Source organism: Acinonyx jubatus, chromosome C1, assembly GCF_027475565.1.
Source record: "Acinonyx jubatus isolate Ajub_Pintada_27869175 chromosome C1, VMU_Ajub_asm_v1.0, whole genome shotgun sequence".
Taxonomy (NCBI): Eukaryota; Metazoa; Chordata; class Mammalia; order Carnivora; family Felidae; genus Acinonyx; species Acinonyx jubatus.
Window position 1 is genome coordinate 46,000,552 of NC_069381.1, and position 26,373 is coordinate 46,026,924.

General features: G+C 42.5%; 1 protein-coding gene across 3 annotated transcripts in view; it reads right to left on the reverse strand.

The window, feature by feature from the left end:
• The window catches only part of DAB1 (DAB adaptor protein 1), a 405,747-nt gene that overhangs the window by 370,248 nt on the left and 9,126 nt on the right, over positions 1-26,373 (reverse strand). Inside the window, exon 2 of one of the 3 annotated variants that reach the window (XM_053214125.1) lies at positions 24,982-25,069. The exons of the other annotated variants lie outside the window; for them this stretch is intronic. The gene's annotated coding sequence lies outside the window, so the exon portion shown is untranslated. The remainder of the gene's footprint in view (positions 1-24,981; positions 25,070-26,373) is intronic. 3 annotated transcript variants of the gene reach the window in all.

Here is a 26,373-nt window from a genome sequence, read left to right on the forward strand (position 1 = left end):
CGCCAGCTTTATGCCCAGCTCAATGCTCCCTCCCCTCTCCTGTGTCTCTCCACCTTCTGCAACTGGTGTCCCACCTACAGTTGGCCCGTTATCTCCATTTACTTTTGTTCCTGCTTCCACCTTTTTCTCAGAAAGCCCTCTTCCCTCCCCTTCCTTCCCTTTCTGTGCACTTCAGACAAAGGCAGCCCTTTCAGAGGGGAGCTCAGCTTCCTATTCTCACAGCTCATTTCCCCTTCTGGATTTCTTCGTATGGTTTTCTTTTCCTTCTCCTTTATCCCTCATTACTTTCTTCACTTGCCTTCTCCATGACCACAAATCTCTCATCGTCACTGAATCCTGCTCCCTCTCACAAACTTCTCCTCCTCTCACCCACTCTGAAGCCTCAACAACATTATTTCAAAATGTGCCACCAGAACTGTATTGCTTCTTCTTTTATTCAGGGCCCTTGAAGCTGTTCCAGCTGTGCGTGCCTCCTTTTAATGTCATTCTTTTAGAAAAACGTTCAAAGATGTTCGCTTTTACACCACCAGGGTAACTATCAATTCACGCGTCAACTCTTCGTCCTATTTTACGGAGAAGACAGGGCTGGCGCCTTGTTTTATGTACCCCAAAACACACATCCTCTTTTCACGTTCCTGTTGTTGTGGTCTGGGCTCCAGTCCTAATTATTTTTCTCCTATTCCCCTAACCCACATCCCTGACTTACTTCTTGTCACAACTTCCATCTGCCCGTCACACCCTCTACTCTTGACTGATCCCAAAAAGCAAATTGATCAATTAACTCCCCAGCTTACAGGGCTCCAATGGCTCCCCATGACTTCCAACATAAAGTCAAAAACTCTTCAGCATGGAACACGAGGCACTTCCTAATCTGGTCCCTGCCTACCACCACAAGGTCAAATCCCTCTCCTCACTGCCACCCACTCCCTCTCCTCACCACTACCCACGCTCACTAGGGGACAATACTATGGGACCACTTTGCACCTGTGTGGGTACAGCTATGGGAAACACACCATGGCAGGTCATGCTGCCAAGCCTCTAGAAGGATATCCTTCTGTGGGGAATGCCTTTCCTACCTCATTACATATGTGATAAACTCTTATTATCCTTCATCTTTCATCCTATTATCCCTCTAGCCTCAACTCAACAAAAGAAAGGAAGGACAGAGGGTGGGAGAAAGGGATACAAGGAAGGACGGAAGGAGCAACGGCAGAGGACACTCTTGACCAAAACCTATTATCCGTGTATCAATTATAATTAAATTGTTCCCCAAATGAAATGTATGTAAGAAGCCCTACACTCCCCTGACACAGTCATCTGGAGGCTCTAATGCCTCAATATAAACCAGCATCATAACAACAATAGAAATAGTAGGGGGCGCCTGGGTGGCTCAGTCGGTTAAGCATCCGACTTCGGCTCAGGTCATGATCTCACAGTTCACGAGTTCGAGCCCCACGTCGGGCTCTGTGCTGACAGCTCAGAGCCTGGAGCCTGCTTCACATTCTGTGTCTTCCTGTCTCTCTGCCCCTTCCCTGCTCATGCTCTGTCTCTCTCGGTCTCAAAAATAAGTAAACATTTAAAAACATTTTTTAAAAAAACAATAGAAATAGTACCTAATACACCATATTCCAGAAGACATATACAAGTTCTTCACGTATATTAACTCATTTATGCCTCAGTAAATGATAAGGAAACAAACATGGTAATTAATTTGCTCAAAGGTATAGAGCTTTTAGTAGAGGGCCAGGGTGGAAACCCCAAAACCAATGTGCCAGCTTCGACAGCAATACCACATCTGTGGTCTCCTATTTTCAATGGTACTATTCACACATATCAAATTTTCTTTAACAAGTCAGTATCTCACATGCTCACTGTCTTATTACAGACAATGAAGGCTTTGGCCCTGAGTGGCCCTCTTAAGTAGACCATAACATTCCTCCCGAAGCCCATCGTGGTGAAAAGGATATGGAGTTTGAATCAGAAGACCTGATGGGATTCAGCTTCTATCTATGTTGCTCATTAGCTGTGTGGCCTTAGGCAAATCATTTAACTCGGGCCTCAATTTCTGCCTATAACGGAGATATTAACACCTACCCTCATAGGGATACTCTGAAGTATAAATGAGACGATGCCTCTAAAAATATTTTGCAAAAGGTACTCATTTCAATTCTATCAGCTCTAGTCAGTCACCAAAATAACCACGATTAGTCTCCCGATAGGAAGATCACCTGGAGCTCCTTAATTCACGAGACTAAAATACTGCAGGCAGGTGCCCTGAATTCATCCCAGGGCTGTGAATAATCAGAGCCCTGGCATTCAACCTTTTTCTTATCCTGTATAAAGTTACTCCTCCTTTCAAATCTTCCCTTTGGAAGGGACCTGCAGAGACAATTTTCAGCTTTCTCCAAGAATGAGACAAGGAGAAATCAAGGAGAAACAGAAAGAAATCCAGCTTTAGTCCTTTTCAGTTCCTTTGGTCAGCCTATCATGAATGCATACTTTTTATCTTATTTTTTGCTCTTTCTCTCTTCTCCCAACTTTCATTTACAAACCTGAACCTTACTTATGGTCCCAGCTGATGCCATGGAGGAAATCTGCTTTCAGGACATCCAAATTCCCAGGTTTCCTCCTCCAGCAGTGGCTACGTTTCCTTCTATGTCTGCATGCTCTGTGGCTCCCACGACCATCCCCTTGGCATCCTTCCAACCTCTAAGGATCCAAATCATCATTTCTTGTAAATAGGTTAAGTCTTGCAGCTCTGTTCCCAGTGACCATGCTTTTTCTTCAGCTGTCCAGCTCGACTGATCCCTACCATAGCCAGCCAGGGGACAGAGCTGGCATTTGAACCCAAGTCCCCCACCCACAACTAACACTCATTCCAGAATAATATACTGGCAATATGTTTTTGGTTCCGGGAATGTTCATTCGTTCACAACTATTTAATAGCCCAACACTATGCTTGGCACTGGGGATACTCCAAGAGGCAAGAGGGATACAAAATACACTCAGAGGTATGGACAAAAAAGAGGCTGCAACAGAGGTATCTGTTACTTCTTCACGATACAGTTTTCTGGAAGGATGTGACACTAATGAGTATGCTAACTCACAAGTGTTTATTATAGAATCTATCATATGAGCTGCCAAGTCATGTTGCTAGCTGCTGTATCTTCCAGATCTAGCTCCCTGCTTGGCACATGGAAGGAAAACTAAATATATCAATTAATTAATGCTTCCATAGACTTAGTTACACTCAAATCTCTAAGAGCATGAGTCCTAGAAGTTTCATAGTTCATTTGTTTACCTAACAACCAACATTTACTAAACATATACTATGTGCAAAGATATGTTGTGGGAAACAAAGAGGATGTAAGATGTTCTTGATGAAACAGATGTGTCTTGACACTATCAGATAAAAATAACTTTATGTAAGATGTCTGAAGCATTCATCTATCCATGCATTCAACAGTGTTTTTAAAGGTAGATGAGAGTACACACACACACACACACACACACACACACACACACACACTTGGTGTATGGAAAGCTGCATTTTTAAAGTGAAATACAATGTTCATAGCAAGAGTAACTCTGATCACAAGTCTTATCATTCATTTGCTTCTCCTAGATAACTTTAGTTCAGGCTCCACTTATTTCCTTAATGATTTTTAATAAAGAAGAACAAGCTCTTTTAAGTGCATTTTAAGGCCACTTTCACCCAACAGAAGTCAGCTCAAACCTCCTACATTTAAAATATGTAATGAATACTCCTACCTATTGGGCTTATTGTAAGTGTATTCACTCACTTATTCCTGAATTCAATATATATTGGTTCAACATCCACTAGGTTACCCAAGTGCTGTGATAGCTGCCGGGTAAGACCATGCTCCTTGCCACCTAGCTCACAATATCCTACAGGAAAAACGTCAATACATCATTACATTTTAGCAAATCCACTGGAACAAAGGGAGGAACTCACTCTACCCAGAGGAGTTTGGACAAACAGAGAAAGAGATAGTTTTGGAAAGTTTTGAAAAACAAGTAAAAGTGGTGAAGAAGGTAGGGAAAATGTAGTCCAATTATATGGAATAGCATTTCCAAACCCTGATTTGTGAAAAGGCCTAGCATGTTCAGGAAACAGACAAAAGGTCAATGAGGCTCAGGAAAAATTGTGCATGGGACAGGGAGATTGAAAGACACAGAATATGAAGTCACAAGCCCCGTGCTAAGGAGTACTGTGCTATCCATTAAACCAGGGAGATTTGTTTTTACTGAAATTTCCTTGAGGGAGAGTTTGGTGCTTGGGAGTATACAGTCCTGGAGCCAGAATGCCTGGGATGCCCGTTCAGGATCCGCGATTTCCTGAGCTGTGTGACTTCGAACAGCCTAACTTCTCAGCTTTAGTTTCTTCTGCAAAATGTGGATGGATAAAAATAGCACCTACCTCAGGGGCACCTGGGTGGCTCAGTCCGTCGAACATCCCACTTCTTCGGCTCATGTCATGATCTTACAGCTCGAGAGTTCAAGTCCCACATCTGGCTCACTGCTGTCAGCATAGAGCCCACTTCATTTCCTCTGCACCCCCCTCTGCCCCTCCCTCCCTCTCTTTCTCTCTCAAAAATAAACATTAAAAAAATAGCACCTAATGCATAGCTCATAGTGTTACTGTGACAGCTAAATGAGCATTTAGAATAATGCCTGATCAGTAAATATTTGCAAGATTAATCCATCTACAGCAAAGTCATTACTGCCAGTGATTCATTAAAAGAATTTTTGGCTTTCTCAAAGTTCTACTTCAGCCTAAGGATCTGTTTCACGATCCAGGCAAGCATTTCAGAAACTGCCACACCTGGTGCTTATACTAATTACCAAGGACACAGATCGGAGGTGAGAAAACTCTGGCCTGTGGACCAAATCTGGCCCAATGTCTGTTTTAATAAGTTTTGTACTGGAACACGTCCATTTGTGTATTGTCTATGGCTGCTTTGGAGCTGCGACACCAGAGCTGAGTCACTGCAATAGCCTGCCAGGATATTTATCATCTACAGTGTTCTTTGCCGACCCCTGAGACAGATAACTGAAAGAGAGAGAGAGAGAGAGAGAGAGAGAGAGAGAGAGAGAGAGAGAGAGGACATACGTACAGATATATACATGTATCTATAATCCAGAAACTTGCTTCGGGAATTTGCTCCTTATCCTTTCCTGCTCTGGCCATTATTTTAGACTAGTTAAGTTCTCAATGTTCCACCATCTTGAGGTCTGTATGTATGAGTGGGTGTAACCGTCAGGCTTTATCTTGTGGTGCAATGAGAGAACAAGGTTGAGACCATTATCTCAGACCTTGCCACATTATCAAAGCCAACAAAGGTAGAGCTTTATTCAAAGCAATCATTTCGCTAACACGGGTTGAATTACATCTCCCTTTTCCAAAAGACTGAGGTCAGACCCAATGGGCACTGCTCTGCAAAGACAATACTGGGGAATACAGAGGGCTTCAAAAACTTCAGGCCACCATCCAATGGAAACACGGCTATATTAGTCTCCAGTCTCAAACTATAGAAACAGCCTTTGAGCTTGGCTCAAATATGAGAGATCTTAATTGCTGTTTACTGAACCTTAAACCTTGATGAAGTAGGTTACTTTCAGGTCCTGAACTAGCTTCAGATTTATCCTTTCCTTAAGGAACTACAAGAGAGACTGAGATGTATGTGCCACAGATATGTTATGTTAGAATTAGGGGTTAGTGCAGAAGGAAATGCTTTTCAATGGGCCTTCCCCACAGATGCCTCTGCAAAACAGTGGTTGACCTTGCCTTTAGAGCAGTATGCTGTAAAATGGTTTCTGTAAACACAATTTTAATAAGTGTTCTATAAGAACAGGGAGAAGTGCCACATCCATAAAAGCTCAAAATGCTGAGTTAAAAATGTTAAATATATGGGGAGCCTGGGTGGCTCAGTTGGTTAAGTGTCCGACTCCGGCTCAGGTCATGATCTTGCGATTCATGAGTTCGAGCCCCACATCGGGCTCTGTAATGACAGCTTGGAGCCTAGACTCTGCTTCAGATTCTGCGTCTCCCTCTCTCTCTCTGCCCCTCCCCCCACTCATGTTTGGTCTCTGTCTCAAATATAAACATTAAAAAAAAATTTAAATATATTTCTTTCCAGCAGGACTTCTCAGAGCCTTTAATTGGTACATTATGAATCTCCGAGAGGAAATTCAAAGGAAATAGGAAGCGTGGGGTTTCCCAAATTTAACGTGATGAAAGAAAGCCATTATTGGTCTGATTTTCCTTGGAAAGTAGCTTGGGAAAAGTGGTCTTTAGATTACAGAAAAGTTTCCTGACAGATGTGACCCACTTTACATACTCTCCTAGAGAGCATTTACTCATTAAAAATTGGTTAGTTTTGCCATTCTACTCATCCAAGGAGCAAACAATAACCAATAATGGGTGTTGAATCCTACATTATGACTCAGTACCAAGGAGGACAAATTTCTGGGGAAGCAGGCTTTGCAAACCTCAGCCTTACAAACTGCCTCCAAACTGGTATGGATGTCACATGCAATGAGTAACTTCCAGAAATGGATGTCCCTTGAGCCAGTTCTACAAACCAAGAGCTGCTTTATAAGGCATTGCATTCAATCTTCAGAACAACTCTGTGAGGTAATTATCGATTATTTCCATTTTGCAGATGAGGATTTTGGAGGTCAGAAAGTACATTTCCCAACTACAAAAGAACCAGCACTGAACCCATGTCTGTCTGGGTCAGTTTCTACTCAGGTCTCAGAACCACAAGTACCTGAACCATGAGTGCCAAGAGAACTTTCTGTGAGGACTGAAATGCTCTTTACCTGTGCTATCCAATAGCTCTACTAGCCACTAGCCACATGAGACCACCGAGCACCTGAAATGTGACTAGTATGACCGAGGAACTGGATGTTTTATTTTAACTAGCTTAAATGTAAATGGCCAGGGGTGTCCTGTGGCTACCATGTTGGGTAGATCTAGAACATTCCTTTCTTAAGCACGAAGGCTATTTAACTCAGTTTACAGAAACACCAAGCTATCAGTTTTCCACTATCCATCTCCAGTTTCATATTACATTACTAACCAGGGAGCCAACAGACCCCAAGGACAGTAGGTTAGAGGAAAAATGGGTGTGGGGGAGTAGACTGGCAAATACAGTAGAGAAAGGAAGAGAAAGCAAGAAATGTAGAAAGACAGAACACAAGCTAAAGGAACATAGCAAGCAAGGGGCATTTCTTGTAGGGCCCCAGCACCGGAAGCATTTTAATAAGCTACAGGGTGGCTAGGCAAAGGCACAGCAAGAGTACAAGCACCCAGAAGACTGGGGTTATTCGGAAAATACAGCGCACTGGCTCCGAGCCACCAGGTCACGTTTCCCTTCTTCTATTTGCTGTTACTGAAGCACAGAAAGTTTGGATGCTCAAAACATTAGATGCAGGATTTAGAAAAATCCATTTAACCTAGCGTCTCCACATTGAACCAACCACGTGAGTGATGTATAACTGTGTCATGAACCACTTTCAAGGGTAAGGAGCCAGATTTTCTCGGGCCCTTTGGGAAGGTGTGGGTATTTTTCAACTTTTTGGGCTAACCTTTGATAAATTCCAGGACACCATGTTTGGGGATGGGGGAAAACACTTCTAGTTGTTAATTTTGTATTCCGATCATTTGAATGGTTGATGGTAAAGTAAATGGTTGGTTGCTCTTTGACTGTACAATTTTAAAAATTCATCAGCAGATTTAAAAATTCTAGCAGATGCCAGAAATGCATGCTAGCACAGAGGGTAAAAACATGAGCTTCAAAATCACTGTCTGGTTCAAACACTGGTTCATCTGGTTCAAACACCTACTTCAAAGGTATGTAACCTTGACTTGTGCTGTGTGCCTTGGCTTTCTCATCTATAAAATGGGATTAAGATTCAAATCTACCTCTCAGGGATGTTCTAACTACTTGCAGAGAACGAGACTGTAAGCCCTTCTTATTGAATCAAGGACCCAGCTCCTCTAATGACCGTGAATAAGTCACTTGTCCATAACAAGTCTGTTGGTTTTTTAATCTACGGAATGACAATAACAATGTTTTCCCTATATGTGTGTACCTTATAAGGCTCACTTGAGACAATGTAAATAAACATGCTTTAAGCAACATAGTAAGAATTATTCATGTTATATAAATATACTAAATCTCTTTTCTGGGGCCAAAAAGGAACTGTGTATTCAACAGAAATCATAAAATGTTAGAATTAGAAGGATCCTTAAAATCATTTTATCCAATGCCCCACTCCGGTGGGGACCGGACCCTTCACCCTCAACATTTTTAGCCTACAAAATGGGAAAAGGATCACATTGTCTCATAGAAGCCATTTCACATTTAGACATTCCTTGAATAGAAACCTGCTTTTTTTCTAACCTCCACTTGTTTGATGACAAACAGAAGAATTCTAATTCTCGATCCACATGGCAGTTTTTAAAATCTTTGAAGATGGTGATTACGCGCCACACTCCCCCCCACACCCATCCCTGCCAACAAACAAGTGTTTCAAAGTATAAATATGTCTCGTTGCTTCTACTACTTTTCTAATTCTTTGAGGGACAATCTTCCTTTTTTCTGGACCACTCAGCATTCTTCCCCCAGACACACTCTCATCTGATCAATCCCCATACTGCTGACCTTTATAGACTCTACTCCACATTACAGACACGGGAGGCAGGTGTGTCCTCACATACTTGAACTTCCGACTGGTCCTCCAAAGAGCAGGGACAAGAACACAAGATCCACTATTTCTTTAGCTACTAAATTCTTCAGTTAATCTGTCCCAAGACTGAGCAGACATTTTGAGTGACTTACTGGTGATCTGCATTCACGTAAATCGAACCCCTCCCCCACCTCCTTCATAAGAATGGGCAAAGAGTCACTACATCCTATTTTGCTATTAATATTAATGGTTTGCGCCTAAGTGCAACACTGTGCATTTAGTCCTTTTAAGTTTTACCACGTTGACTCAATCAATCCTTTTCATGTGTGAAGATCAGGTTTTAAGCCTGCTATTTTGGCTCTCCGGTCTCTGCTTCACCTGGCAGTCAGGCAGGCATACTTTGTCCCCTTTCTCCACCCACAGAGGAAACTGTTCACAGCATAAACAATTTCCATGTGATTGCCCAAGTTCACCAGAGATATGAGATACTTAAGGCTGTTCATTCATTCGTTCAGTCCACATCATTGAGTACCCTCTTTAAGCAAGGCCCACAGGCAGGGGAGGGAATTGCAGAATGTAAGAGACACGGTCTCTGTGCTTGGGGACACTTAGAGTCTTCCACAGGTGAACCACGTGGATATGAATAACTCAAATGTAGGGCCTGATGCTGGTGCTGTGGAGCATGATCAGGACAGCCATCCAGTCTCTCTGATGGAGACTATCTAGGAAGGCCTGAGAGGGGAGGGCAAGGAACCAGAGCCTTGACCTATGAGGAGGAGCTCAGCAGGAAGTGTTGGGGACCAGGGAGATAACAGGAACCTGTAGGGAATGGGTTTGTAAATGATGCAAGTGACAGAACTACTTTTTGCTTGTTTGGGGATATTCCTTTTGTTTTTGTTTGTTTTTTTAGTGTTTTAAATTTTGAGAGAGAGAGAGAGCATGAGTGGGGGAGATGCAGAGAGAGAGGGGGACAGAGGATCGGAACCAGGCTCTACGGCAGCAAACCCAATGTAGGGCTCCAACTCATGAACTGTGAGATCATGAGTTGAGCCAATGCCAGACTCTCAACCCACTGAGCCACCAAAGCGCCCCTGGGGATATTCTCCTCCCTTCTGGAAACTGTGCTGAGCAGTAGCCAGTATGCTACCTGTCCTCTACAATCCTCTCCTCCAACATGAGAGGCTCATTCCATTTCTGTCTTTTCATTTGGGAGTTTATAATAAAATTTATTTCTTTTCTATCGTAAAATGCAAAGCAAAGACACACCATATTTACAAGTCAGGGAGGCAAACTGCTAGCCTGTTTGCTACTTCAGGCCACTGGAGGTGCTGGCCCGGGCTTGGGGACAGGCCACACAGAGGCTTTTCAGCACTTTCTGGGTTTTGTCCCATTCCTCGCCAGGGTGCCCACTTCTATTTCATTTTCTACGTGGCCTTTTATTTCCTTTGAACACTGATTTAGAGGATGGGTTTGGGTTTTGAATGTGTGCTCTTCCAAAATTGAAGTCCTTCAGCAGAAGAAATGCTACCCGACTCCTGGCGGGACTTTTGTTTATAAACAGGCTTGTCAGAGCTCTGCCCTCAGATCCAGTCTCTCCTGTAAGCTTGAAATGATTAAAAATGGTTGCAAAAGCCAGAGCTAAGGAACTTTTCTCCCGTTCTTTTCTACTGTAAGTCACCTGCTCACCATCAACATCATTGCCGCCACCCAGAACCAAAAGACAATGCAATTAAGAGAGACTGGTTTGTACAGCAAGGGTCCTTTTCCTTTGTGGAGGATGAGGAGAGGTTTGTGGAAAGGGACTGTGTTTCATTCCTCTTTGTTTTCTCAGTGCTGTGCATAGCACCAAGCATATAGCAGGTGCTTAATATTAATAAATATTGAATAATAACATGATGAATGGATGGATGGCATAGTTTCCTGATCTCAAAATGAGATTGTCCTAATTAAATAAAATTTTAATATTAATTCAAACCTGAGGTTGTAGGCTTATATCACTTTGTAAAATAAATCAGGACATTGACAAGCATATATACTTGAATAATATGCATTAGCTTTAGAAGGCAGGCCAAATCTGAGAATCCCAGTAGCCTTTAGAGTACCTATGACCCAAATGCTTCTGATGAGCTCACTGGCATAGTGAACACGGTGCTAGGTACCAGAACCCTATCTATAGAACCTAGAATGTCAAAGCTAAAAAGCTCTCATGTTATGGATAAGAAAAGTGCAGCTGAGAGAAGTCACAGGACTCATCCAAGGTCATATAGCTGATAAACTTCACTGCTTGGACTGAATTTATTGTTGCTTCCTCATGAAAGTTGAGCATTTATATATAAGGTAGAAAAATAATATGCATCAGCTTGAGCCATAATAGACCTAATGGACTCAATTAACTCCAAGGTTTCTGCCTTGCAATGAAGACCCAGCAAGTCTAAGCCATCGGGAGCCAGAGCTGAATTGAAAAAGATAATTGTGGGGCACTTGGGTGACTCAGTCAGGTGAGCTTCCAACTTTGGCTCAGGTCATGATCTCGCGGTTCATGAGTTCGAGAGCCAGTGTAGGGCTCTGTGCTGACAGCTCTGAGCCTGGAGCCTGCTTCAGATTCTGTGTCTTCCTCTCTCTCTGTACCTCCCTCGCTCACACCATCTTTCTCTCTCAAAAATAAATAAACATTAAAGACAATTTTTTAAGAAAAAAAAAGGAAAACGACAATTGCTCTACAATGGACAGTGCCAGATTACAAGGGCTGCCCTACTTCCCCAACATGTCAGGTATTCACTGACCGAATGTGGGGCTTCCTATGCCCTGCATTCACTGTACTCAAATTACTGGTAGTTTCTGGGGTACCTGGGTGGCTCAGTCAGGTAAGTGTCCAACTTCGGCCCAGGTCATGATGTCACAGTTCGTGGGTTCGAGCCCCATGTCGGGCTCAGGGCTGACAGCTCAGGGCCTGGAACCTGCCTCAGATTCTGTGTCTCCCTCTCTCTCTGCCCCTCCCCTGCTCACTCTCTGTCTCTCTCTCACCTCTCTCTCTCTCTCTCTCTGAAAAACAAATAAACATTTAAAAATATATATGGGTAGTTTCCAATGGATTAAGAGATAAGAGGGCCTTTGGAATTATCAGTAAATTTCTTTCAAACTTCAAATAGCAGTAGTGTTGGACAGCTCCAAGGGCTCATCCCTGTGAGGGCTCACCTCCCAGTATGAACTGCTGAAGATGTGAAACACCATGCAAGAAACAAACAGTGCACCAGTACTTGTATGTTTAATTTTCAGGTTAATTTTTAACACCAGAGGTGGAGAGAATGAAAAACCGATGGGCTTTCAGTCCATGAAGCTGTTATGTCTAAACACTCCATCCAACCCACCCCTGCCACCCCTCAACCTCTGTACCAACAATGGTGCTGGGCACATAGGAGGCACTTAATTCAAGGGACTAAATGAATAAAAGTCATGAAAGGTCACCTGACCTGCCTATGAATTCCCCCTGGAGGTACAGGGGGGAATTTTCTACAACAACACAGCAAACTTACACGTGACGCTGTATGAAGCAAGATGATTTAGGTACTTCATGCTGATACGAGGCTTTTTTTTTTTTTTTTTTTTTTAAACAAGTCGCCAAGAGTGTTTTCCCCATTGTCTCTAGTTAACAGTAACATCTTACACTGGTCTACTTGGGAGACTTCCCAAGCGCAAGCCCTAAATTACCTCATGTAGCCTGGGCTGTTTATGTGAGACACTTTTCCTTACATGAATCCACGACATTACCATTTAGTGATGCTGAGGAAAGAGACGCAATCACAGCTTGTGCCCATCTAGGCACATTACACAATTCATACACAGTGCAATCAGGAAATGGGATTTATTCAGTCCCTGGCACTGATGTTGATGTGGCTCAAACCTAATTTTCTAGAGGACAGCACAATTCTCATTGATTTGGGGAGACGTGTTCACATTATCTTGCTTTGCAGACTAGTTCTCCCAGCGTCCATGCAAAAACAATCTCAAAACATTAAAACACCAGTGAGGACAGGACAAGCTCTCTTTTCTTTTTTAAAAGCACTTGAATGACCTTACCACCAAAAAGGCTACATTCCGACGTGATAGGAAATAACACAGCATGGCCCTACCACAAGGCGCTGAATAATCAGAAATGTATAAAAGGATTCCATTATAGGCACAAAATAATTCACCTCTCCACTCAACTGCAAAATTTTGGCATTTCATATACATTAAAATGAAATCTCCCAGAGAAATTACTGAATTTACTTTACATGGTATAAGGACCTAAGGAATTTCACCATAACTATACAGGGGTCCCCTTTCAGATATATTTGTATCTGTGTTTTTGTCTTTCCCTGTACAGTCTCTAAAATGTGATGCAGTTTATCCATACAGTTGCCAAATATTTAATGAGTGTCTCATTGCAAAATAATTTTCTTATAACAAAAGACATGTATGAAAAGGTACCTACCCTCAAGGAGCTGACATCCTTGGGGGAAGATAAGACACACAAAAATGCTCACTCGGGGGGCACCTGGGTGGCTCAGGTAAGCATCTGACTCTTGATATGGGTTCAGGTCATGATCTCACAGTTCATAAGATCAAGCACTGCACTGACATTGCGGAGCCTGTTTGAGATCCTCTCCCTTCCTCCCCCCCACACCATCCCTCCCTCACTTGCATGTGGCCCACTCTTTCTCTCTCAAAATAAATAAACATTTAAAAAATTGTTTTATCGCCCACTCTGATAAACAGTATCATTTGTGAAAAGTATAGTTAGAACAGAGAAGGACAAACCCAGGAAGACTTTTTGGAGAGAGAGGAGAGCATGTGTGTATAACTGCGAACTATATACTAGTCATTAGGTGTTCCTGTAGACGAACAAAATACCACTATGCATAAAATCAGAGGTTTCAGTGAGCAGGGATCTTAGGGATCATTCATCCAAACCTTACTTTCTCAGTTGAGAATACGCAGGTCCAGAGAAGTCAAGTTAGTAGCTCAAGGACACACAGGTCTTCGGACTAATGTGGTATCAGACCCCACCCACGTGTTCTACCATCTCCTAGGATTCCCTGCAACATAGCCCATTGGAGCTTCCTGTCTTTTAGCTCCTTGTTCAGGTAACTCAAGTCAGCACAAGTGACTCAGCAGAGGTGACCACCGGGTTTTGCTAAGACCGCGCTCCATGTTTTTGGTTCTTTTGGAGAACTTGTCTATAATTCCCTGTGGAATAAAACAGCACTGAAAAGGAAGCTGTGTTCATGGCATTGCTTGCATCATTGTACAATAACGACTGACTAGTTAAAAGTTGATAATATATTAAGATGACACAATATCTGAATTGGGTTCACCACCACCACTCCTGCCACAAAGAAAATGAAGTAAAAATACATACATTAAAAAAACGATCCCTAATTTCATGGTACAGTAGATGTTAGGACAAGAAACGAACTTATACCTAGGAGGTCAATCTCATCTTAAAGTCGGGGAATATTAATTTGCTGATATACTTTATGCTGGAGAGCTTAAAGGAAAATTGGCATAAATGGTACTACAAGATTTCAGCCTCTCTCATGAGGCTGAGCAAAAACAGTAAAAAAGAAAGTGTTTCAGCCACCATATTTTATTACACAAAGGGCTGAATCAGAAAATTGAAACATTAATAAACATTCATGCTTTTATGAAGATCTGATAGGTTACGGTCACGTTTAAGGGCAGGGAGTCCCTTTTTGTAATTACTAATAGGGATGGTTTAATTACACCCATAAGTCCCAAGATACTGCTGCAACACACCAGCTGGGGACTGAAGTGCCCACTCTCCACCACATTCCTAGATTATCTGAAGTCTGACATGTAAATCCCATCGGCTTTGATTCAGATACTTGTACGAAGGGCTTAGGCAATATATCTTTTGCCTTATTCATAATGAAAAATAATCACAATAGATGCATCGATTTACTTACCTCATTCACTCTCTGGGGCATAGTTACCTACTTCCCAGAGAGGAGAAATTAGCTTGTGAGCATACTGCCATAAACACAGAGTGAGACCAGACAGGACCCAAACACCACAATGCTTTCATAATCGGAACACAGGACCCTCCTCTGGGTAAGGGAACAGTCCCAGTAAACGATAGAAGCCTGCTCCGTGAATAGATAGCAATTCACAGTTCAGAACAATCTACCCCTCCCCAACAAACCGGCTCTCCTAAGAAGACCACTGAGGGAACCAAAAATGCTTCAAAGATACAGTGCAGCAGGTATACTGTATAGCATGCGCCTGCCTGCCAAACATGTGTTGGCCACCGTGACTCTCCTCTGGGGAATCATCCTCTTAACTCCAGGGTAGTCCACGTAGTTTGGTGGGGAACTCACCTCAGCGCCAGAAGTGGGCCTGCACCCAGAGCTGACCAATGGGCATGAATTCTACCTCCCCAACTGTGACTGCAGTGACTGAGATTCAGGAATGACAAGTCCACTGAAAGCCAGCTCTAGACCATTCTGTGGATCTTTGGGAGGAGACCCATTTCTATTTCTGCCAGCATTGCTAGGCGAGGAGGATGTAAACATAGATGGTCAGTGGCCATGTTTGCCACTGCTCTGGGAGAACCCAGTGACAAAGCCAACAACATGGAGAATGCAAAGCAGACCTATGTAAACGGGGCTCTAACCGTGCCCGCAGCCAGACTGCACCTAGATTGGGTTATGTAGACCAAGAAATTCCCCTTTAGACTGAAGTCATCCTAAGCGAGACTCTTGTCACTGATGACATCAACAGTCCTTAAATCAGCAAAATTTGAAATTCAGCTTTTTTTTTAAGTTTATTTATTTATTTGGGGAGAGACAGAGAGAGAGAGAGTGAGTGTTGCACACGAGCAAGGGAGATGGAGAGAGGATCCCAAGCAGGTTCCACACTATCTGCTACGACCCAATGCAGGGCTCCATCCCATGAACCATGAGATCATGACCTGAGCCAACATCAAGACCCAGACGTTTAATGGACTGAGTGACTCAGGCGCCCCTTCTAACTTAACATGGTAGCTGGCATGTGAGATGTCCTCTACAAACCCTCCATCAAAACAAAAAAGAATGCATACGTAGAATGTAAAAAGTCAGTATCTTGAGTCTGTACCAGATAAATTAAAAGAAAAGTCCAAAAGATAAAGCTAAGGGTTTTATAGATATGTCTGTCTAAACAACAAACCCCAGCCTAGGTCCACCCTACTCTGCAATATGGTAGCTATGAGATCATGGGGCTATTCACACTAAAATTAAATAATGTTACAAACGGGGAAAAAAAGCAGTTTCTCAGACACAGTAGCTGCATTTCAAATGCTCAATAGCCATGCATGGGTAGTGGCTACTATATTGGACAGTGTAGATATAAAACATTCCCATCCATCATCGCCAAGAGTTCCAGTGGAGAATTCTGGCAATAACCCTTCCCATTTCAGATGGGAGACGCAGTCACTATACTAACCAGAAAATCAAGGTGCTACAAAAGACTGACGAACAGAGATATTCATCAAATAATTATTTACAATAAAAAAGGATGAACAACAACTAAATATACAAGGGAAAAGTTGAATGAAGATTCAAGTCTGTAAAAAAATAAACCTGATTAAAAGATGCTTAGAGAGCATTTCTTTTTTTATATAAGCTCATTTACTTTTGAGAGACAGAGACAGTGCAAGTGGGGTAGGGGTTGGGGGGGAGGAGAGAGAGAGGGAGAGAGAGAATCCCAAACAGAATCTGCACAGAGCCCAATGTGGGGCTCAAACCCACCAACCATGAGATCATGACCTGAGCCACAATCAAGAGTCAGTAGCTTAACCAACTGAGCCACCCAGGCACCTCTAGAGAGTATTTCTTAAAGAGATATGGGAACAAGGTGAGTTGTCCTTTTTTATTTAACAAAAAATAGTGTATTGACAACATGAACTCCACAAAGCAAAATGTGTGTAGCAAAAAGAAGACATAATCCTATTGCTTATTTTTAAATGCTCTCTGTGTGCCAACTAATGAGCTACAGGCTTAATATGCATTCTCTGGTTTGATCATGAAAATATCAGATAAAATAGGCAATATTTTTTATTTCTATTTCACAAGTGAGAAAAATAAGACTCATCAAGATTAAATAAATGAAGAAGCCTAGAAAGACACCCATTTCATCTGACCTCAACCTCTAGCCTGTTTACCTCTGCAACTCAAAACATTAACAGGGACTGCTTCTGGTAGAAATATTATATGTGACTTTTTTTGTCTTCCATATTTCTTGTGTGTTTTCCAATTCAATAAATAAGGGATTATTTCTTAAGGAAAAAAAAAAATCTCTGAAGGAAAAATTCATTAGGGGCACCTGGGTGGCTCAGCCGGTTAAGCATCCAACTTCGGCTCAGGTCATGATCTCACAGGTGGTGGTTTCGAGCCCCGCATCAGGCTATGTGCTGACAGCTCAGAGTCTGGAGCCTGCTTTGGATTCTTTGTCTCCTTTTTCTCTGCCCCTCCCCCACTCGTGCACTGTCTCACTCTCTCAAAAATAAATAAATGTTGGGGCGCCTGGGTGGCTCAGTCAGTTAAGCGTCCGACTTCAGCTCAGGTCATGATCTCACAGCCTGTGAGTTCGAGCCCCGCATTGGGCTCTGTGCTGTCAGTTCAGAGCCTGGAGCTTGCTTTGGATTCTGGTCTCCCTTTCTCTTTGCCCCTCCCCCATTCATGCCTTGTCTCTATCAAAAAATGAATAAACGTTAAAAAAAATAAATAAATAGGGGCGTCTGGGTGGCTCAGTCAGTTGAGCGTCCGACTTCGGCTCAGGTCATGATCTCACAGCTTGTAAGTTTGAGCCCCGCATCAGGCTCTGTGCTGAGAGCTCGAAGCCTGAAGCCTGGAGCCTGCTTCGGATTCTGTGCCTCCCTCTCTCTCTGCCCCAACCCACTCACATTCTGTCTGTGTCTCTCTCAAAAATAAATAAACATTAAAAAAAATTTTTTACATAAATAAATAAATGCAAAAAAATTTTTTTAATTCATTAAATATGACTATAGCCACTATATGCTTAAAAGGAAACTGCTGTACACAATGGATCCTTGCTGAAAACGGGTTAATTATGAACACTAGAAGCTTTCATATTCTGCTGAAGCTTCTGTTCAAATCTAATTTCTCAAAGTATATTGCTAGACGCTAATGAAAACCCAAAGAGACACACGCATTCAGGAGATGGATAGCCAATGAATTTTCTGTTGTTTTTATAGCGAACAACTTTTTTATATCCTAACATTTTTATGCCAGCTATGAAAAAGATAAATAAATATTTATGACATTCACTCAATTCCACAGTAACTACTAAGTTGCTCATGTTCTCACTCTGGTTTGAAATGTGCATATTTTAGAGGCTGGGAGTCAAGTCGCAACCCTAAACAAGAAAGCCACAGAACGCTGTCATTTACAGACCTTAAAACTACTCATTTGACTCACTACAGGGATTTGCCTTGGTCTCAGGATGTAACAAACTTAACCAAGGCAACTGTAGATTCAAACACACACAAACCTCCCTGCTGCCCAGCAAACAGATAACACCAGGATTGCCATGGCCCCTGGTTTTGCTGAAGTTTCACACGTATCAGAAGTGTTTGATCAAGAACAACAGAAAAGATGACTGAGGAGACCCACAGAAATAAATGAGGACCGATTTCCACCACTCAACTATCTTGCAGAAACTTTCCTTTACCAAAAATGGCCCAATTTACCCGTTGGTATATTGACTGAAGTTCCCACTTGAGAGAGATCTATGTAGTCATAACATAATAATTATAAAGAATAGGCCAGAATCCACGAATGACTGGCTCATGAGTGAAAATGAGCCCACAGGCCAGATATTATTAGACTACAAATGTTTCATTGTTGTTGCTTAACTGATTTAGTGGCACATTTTTAAACTGATGGATTTCACATTTAAAAAACAGATGTCTAGCTTTTCTTGAAAAAGCTGAAGACCTGGTTGCTTTGGTCCAGCATTCTCTTACTGCAACCATCGGCTGGAACTGAACGGTGGCTTACCCAGTAACCCCCAACCCCTCCCCCTGGACTGTTTCACTCAGTAATGTCAACTACACTGCCTTCATAGGCACCTGAGCTTGTTGGTCTGGTCATAGGAGGCACCTGAAAGACCATTCAAATACACCACAGCTGACACACACCCTCATTTCACCTAAATAAATACAACCACACTTCTCCTTGGACTGCTCCTTCACCCCGGGTAACAGGAGAATGGTGAGAACAGCCAAGAAGGCTACACAAAGGAAATGCTGTTTTACCACCACCCGCCCAACCACAATCTCAAGGCTACCAGGGACTCCATGAACTGGAGCACCTGCTGACATTCACAGCCTCAGCTGCCCTGGCTCCCGCCACCCTGCCACTTTGTGATCCATTCACACCGACTTACTTACGGCTCCCCGTACACAGAGGTGCCCATCTCTACCTTTATCTACCCCTGACCTAGAACGTGCCTCCTTCCTGTCTCTGTTGATCTGTGTCTTCCCTGGTAGACTGTACACACCACAAGGACAACTACAGTTTCTGTCACATTCGCCCAACACAGTACCTGAAACATACTTACTACGAGAAAGATCCACTGGCAAAATCCAACTCAACTTCAAATTACTTAGCTTAGATGCTGACCCTTCCCTACCCTGGCAGACTTCATCCCTCAACTAATATTACTTTTTTTTGTTGTACTGAGCCACCATGTTGCCATCTGTGTATCTGTGCTTCACAGACTAATCCTGGATCTTGAGAAGAAAGCCTACGTGTTTTATGGCTATATCCACGGAGCCCGCCATTGTGCCAGCACCCTGCAGGGGCTCAATGAATACTGAGTAAAATGGATGAAGGGATGGAACACGAAGTACTTCCTCATAAACCATCAGTCCGTGTAATGGACACAGAGGTAACCATCATCCTCCTCGTCACCATCCCCTTCGTTGTCGCTATCACCCTTGCCGCCAGCACAGCATCTCCATTTGATAAGACAGCCAAGACCCATGGCACACAGCTTTTCGCAAGGGAGCCAAGGTCCAAATGCATGCCTCTGTGTCTCACACAGCCGAAGTGCAGCCAAGGGGGTGGAAAAGACCAGCACCCCAAGGGCTTTGACTATTCTACATGCTGCCACCTACTCTTTCACACCCTCCCGATTTCAAACCCAAATGAAACAAGTGCTAGTTTAGATCACGTCCAAGGCATAGCTGCCATCGTATCAGTAACCTGTAATGCACCTAGAAGAGAGCTAGCTGGGTAATGTATGCATAACTCAATTCTGGTAGTGACATACTTGACGTCTTTACCTACAGCACATATCTCATATCGTCTTTCTCTGGAGTTTTCTGTAAGTTATGGATTAATAAACTTTCCCTAAGAATGCAGCCTTATTAATCTTGCAAAATACTCAGAAAAAGAAAATATTTTATTATGCCCATGTAAAGTGAATTATGATAAACAAAGTCCCATGTGTGCCGACAAGAAATAAAGTTGCTTTCTGCAGCAAATTGTATTTGTGATCCTGGTCGTTTCCTCTCCAGTCAGATGTGGAGTAAACAAAATAACCACCTGTATGTGTCCTGCTCTGTGAGGACAAGAGCGGCCATCAAGGTCACAGACAGATATGACCCAATTTCTAAGGGGAGAAACAGAAAATTAGCACAGTTGGCCTTATTCAAGCCCCTCCTCTTAAAGCTGAAAAAAAAAAAAAAGCAGAGGCAGAGAGAGAGGAGGTCTGTCATCATTCCGCTGTTCTCTTCATTACATTGAGGCAGATCTTTCAAAGGCTAAAGCCGTGTGCCTTCCTGGAATCTATCTCACTTGTCTGAAGGTAGAGGGGTGAGGGAGAGAGGAGCAAGCATTTGTGGCATGTACATGTGCAGGCACCGGGCACTGCTCTAATTGTGCGGCCACATGTTCCTTAATGTACAAAACAGGCTTCTAAGAATTCAATTTTCAACTGAGGCTCCGAGAGTTAAGCGACTTGTCCATGGCCACAGACCTAGTTATCAGCCAAACCTTGGTTTGACCATCTGTAAAATGGGGATTGTAACACTCATCGTATCTATCTGATAAGATCAAAAGAGAAGAGAAGAAACCTGAATAGTTTGTGTGTGTGTTTACATGAAATGCTACAAAAATGTAAGATCACCGCAGCTGGAGTGCAGGTTCACCCGTGGACTTCTTCCTTCATTCCACCTAAATGTTGAGTACTTAAGGGCTTGAAGTAACCAAAGATTCAGACAGAAAGCGACATTCACTGTAAAGGGAAAAGCAGTGGCACCAGCTCCACGATGAACCCCTTGGCGAACCTGCAAGATGGGTGCCAGCTCTCCAACCTAAACAAAGTCTCCACATCTGTAGAACGAGCGTTCTGTTCCGCCAGGCCACAAAGGAATCCAGCTCTGGCATTGATTCCAGAAGAGCTGTGATGTTCACTACCCTAGAACTGTGTCTTATTGGGCCACATTTCCACTCCTTCTCCCTTACAGACCTCACAATCCCTCATCCAAATCTCCTGGGTCTGGTCTGTTCAGAATGCAGATCTTATTTTGCATTTTAGAAAGGCAGCATATACTATGTCATACACTTACACTTCTTTGTATTGTCTCTGGCTAGGGCTCCCCACCCCACAAATTCATTAATACTTCTCAAGCCATATGTATGACCATTCATACTCAGAGGGACCAATAAAGATTATAAGTGGCTCCTGTCAGATCAGATCAGGTTTTGCCACTAAATGAATGATAAAAATATTCTGACTTTTCAGAGCATTCTAGATTTGGGAATTGCAGAAAAGGGACTACTGTTCTACTCACCAGGGCAGGCACTCATCACTGACAAGGCTCCACCTGGCAAGACAGAGATTGAATGCCAGTGGCTACTCTCAACATTCTGCAAGGGAGGTGGGATGGGACGGCGGGGTAGGGAAGCTAGGGGAAGAACGAGGGTTTCACTTCGCTGTTCTTGAGCTCTGCAACATCAATAAATACTTTTGTAAGAGACTAATTTTTCTGGCATATGAACTAGTCCTTTGCCTGTTTTTCTCTGATCCACTCCTGGTCCCTTCCCCTGCTCTGCTGGGTGTGGCAGGAAGCCTGTCCCAAGCACATTTCCCAGGCTCCCTTGACAACTGACTTTCAGTGAGGTTCACTTAATGGGAAAGCCTGGCAGGAGAGAGGAAGTTGGAGGAGAAACTAGGGTATCTGTCTCCCTCTCTCACTCACTTTCTGCTTCAAGGTGGCATACCTGGAAGTGGCCCAGTCTCCTCTATGGTTCCAACCCATTCCCGTGTGGGACCTATTCCCATCATGCAGCCTCTGCTATGTTTCCAGCAGCCACGGATCCTGGGCTCCAGTAACAATACACCTTCGCTTTGTGCCTGCAGATCTAGAAGCAGCTTCTAGTCTTTGTGCTTTGCTTCTTTGTCACAGTTTCAGCTCTGCCAACACATTTTTCACTCTATGAAATTTTTCCTATTTAGTTTCCTGTATTAAATTCTTTCTGCTAAGGTACCTGGCATGTGCCTCCTGACGAAGTGATCACTGACACAGTGCATACTGTCACCATTAATAAGTTCTGCTTGTCCTGGAGATGTGGCTGCTGCAGTTTTGGGTTTGTCCAGGGACAGTCCACAGAGACGCTCTTCACCCCTGACACACACTGGTTGTCAGAGTTTCAATCTTTACGCTATAATTTTACTTGTTTTTTGTTTGGCAAAAATATGTATTAGATTTTATTTATCTTTCGTGTTTTTTTAATTCAACATACAGTATAATATTAGTTTCAGGTGCACACTACAGTGATTCAACGGTTCTATACAACACCTGATTCTCACATAACAAAATGCAATTCTTAATCTCCATCACCTGTTCAACCCACTCCCCTCCCCCCATCCACCTCCCCTCTGGTAACCATCAGTTTGTCCTCTACAGTTAACAGTCTGTTTCTTGGTTTGCCTCTCTCTTTTTCCCTTTGCTCATTTGTTTTGTTTGTTTGTTTGTTTCTTTTTTAAATGTACATCCAAGTTAGGCAGCATATAGTGCAATAATGATTTCAGGAGGAGAATGCAATGATTCATCCCCTACATATAACACCCAGTGCTCATCCCAGCAAGTGTCTTCCTTAATGCCTCTTGACCTTTTAGCCCATCCCCCCCCACAACCCCTCCAGCAACTGTCAGTTTGTTCTCTGTATTTAAGAGTCTCTTATGTTTTGTCCCCCTCCCTGTTTTTATATTACTTTTGCTTCCCTTATGTTCATCTGTTCTGTATCTTAAATTCCACATGAGTGAAGTCATATGATATTTGTCTTTCTCTAATTTCACTCAGCATAATATACTCTAGTTTCATCCACATTGTTGCAAATGACAAGATTTCATTCATTTTGATTGCTGAGTAATACTCAGCAATATATATACCACATCTTCTTTATCAATTCACCAGTCTATGGGCATTTGGGCTCTTTCCACAGTTTAGCTATTATCGATAGCGCTGCTATAAACATTGGGGTGCACATGCCCCTTTGAAACAGCATACCTATATCCTTTGGATAAATAACCTAGTAGTCCAATTGCTGGGTTGTAATAGGATAGTTCTATTTTTAATTTTTTGATGAACCTCCATACTATTTTCTGGAATCTCTGCACCAGTTTGCATTCCCACCAGCAGTTAAGCTGTAATTTTAAATCAGCTGCAGATAACCCATGAAGTGAACAATCACCCACGGTAACCTATGTTATTACCATGGGATCTGATAAGGAACTACAAAGTCCACCTCATGACTGCTCCCCAAATACTTCCTCCTCAACTGAAACAACGTGTGAGAGAGGGAGTAACGCACATTCTAGCAACTGTGCAAAATCCCACTGCAAACTTTGAAGCTGAGAGCCCTTTTGTTGTTGTTGATTTCATGCAACTCTCTTGATCTGATGAAACCAGAAGGACAGAAAAAAAAAAAAGGAAAGGAAAGAAGGGAGAGAGAGAGAGAGGGCAGTACAGGAAAGGCAGTTTGCGAGTAAAAGGAGACAACAGAAACATTTGTAATGCCAGCAGAAGGCCCTTATTTTGTTCTCAAAGATTCAAAATAGTTCACTAATGGGACAGGACACTTTTCCCTCTACTGCAAAGGAACTACGGTAGACATTAAAAACTAGAAGTAGTAAAAATTTAAGGTGACCTTTCTTGAAAAGCCAAGCATATGAGGCATGAAAGACACGTCAACAGTGTCCTTGAGAAATTCTCAACCTTCAGAGGAACCCAGAGAAACAGACAAGGAGCAGAACAATTGAAGATGCAATGAAGGATGGTGTTTAGTAGAGTCTGGGGCTCAAGATGCCTGAGAAAGATACACATGCCTAGGGAAGCAGGCAGAAGGAAGCATCAAACATAGTTGAGTCTATGTTGTAAGATCTGTATTTTTTAGAAGAGGGCAATGTCAGTCCATTCTCCCAACCCCCTTCCTCCCAGCCATGTTGATTTATGACTACTGGAATTAAGACTTCCTTTACCACTGATACATTTGGAGCAGTCAAATGTATACAGAATGGTATCTGAACTCACTCATAAAGGACCCATGGATATCAAAGGGAAAATATAGTGTTATCAGGGTAACCAAGTGGTCAGCTTCTCCTTCCCTTAATTTTGCTTTTATGACACATCCTCTTTTATATCAACCTATAATTACCACAGCACATATTAGCTTCACTCCAGAAAATACAATGCAACATGATGACAGGATGTGAGAGAAAGGAGAAAGAGGTACCACACTCAGCAAGGGAAGAAGAAGAATTTGAAATTTTATCCACATCAACATCGTAGAGGTAACTTCTGGAGAGAAATGGGTATTTCCACTAGGTCCTAAAACATACATAATATTTGAATGGGAAAAAAATGAGTGGGAGTGGGCTGATCAAAGAATTAATAACCTAAGGAATTCCAGAAAAAGAGACACACAAACAACAACGAAGAGAGGCAGACAGAAAAGGATAGCAATCAGCAGGTAAGCATCAGGGCCATAGGTAGACATCTCTCCTGTTGTCCCCATTTTTGCAGATATAAGTTATCATTTCTATGCAGAATAGTGATTGCTCAAATAAAAAATGCTTGAGTATTTCACTGTATTATCATCATAACATATCTGAGAATCTTAAGTCAAGATGGTGAGGAAGAAAGAACACCGACATGGGTACCAGAAGACCTGGATCTCTATCCCAGCTCACCTTGATGACTGGACACATCTTCTCATTTCCCTGTAGCTGTGGCTGCTCATCTGAAGGTTGCAGTAACATTCACTGACCTGAGATGCACCTAGAAAGTAGAACCAGACTGTAGCTATCGGCCATAATTTGGCACTCAGGCAACTAGAAGACGATGGCCGGTCTGAAATGCCAGACTAGTGTATCAGGAGCCAGACTCTGGCCCCCAGCCCCTAGATCATGTTAGCCATGCTAGACAGAGTGTCTACCCCGGAAAGGACTTTGCCATCCCCTCACACTCCAGGGGGAGAACAGACATCTTTCAAAGATCTCTGCTATTTGAACAAGGAAGGGGACTGGCTGCTACTTGGCTTGATCAAATCCTAGGAAGCCCCATTCCTCACTTTTACATCTCCACTGGGCCACTGGGACAAAGGACATCCCCTTGCCAGTCAGTCTGTGAAGGAGGGTGGTGACCCTGTCAAGGGCGGTGCTAAGCTCCCCACAGCCCTTTCCTTGAAGCTGTTCTGGGTATCAAATGAAAGCACATAACTCACCTAGTACTTTGTGAGCACTCTATGAGCACCAGTTTTTCTCCTCCCATCCTAATGCCCCACCATCCAGAGCAAGAAATACAGGTGGAATATGATGAAAACATATAATTAGAAAATGTAATTTTTAGAGACAGCATTTACAATGGCAACTACAAAAATATAAAGCACCCAAAAATAAATCTAACAAGAGGTTAGATACCTTTATGAAGAAAATTACAATCTGTATTGAAAGACATTAAGAACTAAATAAATGGAGAGGGGTAGCATATTTATGGGTAGAAGGGCTCAATACCATAATGATATCATCTCCCTGAATTAATCTATAAATTCATTGTAACTCCAATGAAATCTCAAGAGTATTTTTGTGTAACTTTAAAAACTAAGTATAAAATGTATATGGAAGACAAAAAGCCAAAAAAAAAAAAAAAAAAGCCAAGACACTAGTGAAGAAGGACATTGTAGGGATTTGTCCTGCCAAATGTCAAGGATTATTATAAAGCTTTAATAATAAGCTATAAGATAATAAAATTAATGTAATCTAGGCAAAAGAGTAGACAAAATATATGCCTGAGGGCTCCTGGCTGGCTTAGTTGGTAGAGCATGCAACTCTTGGTATCAGGGGGGTTGTAGGTTTGAGCCCCACACTGGGTGTAGAGATTACTTAAAAATAAAATCTTAAAAAATATATATACATACACACACACACACGCACACAAACACATCTAGAAAATGATCTTAAGTGCCAAGATGACTTTTTTCCACATGGAGGAAAATTAGAAATAAAATAAATTCCTACCTCACCACAGACACACAGACACACACACACACATACACACACACACTCCACATGGATTATAGAACT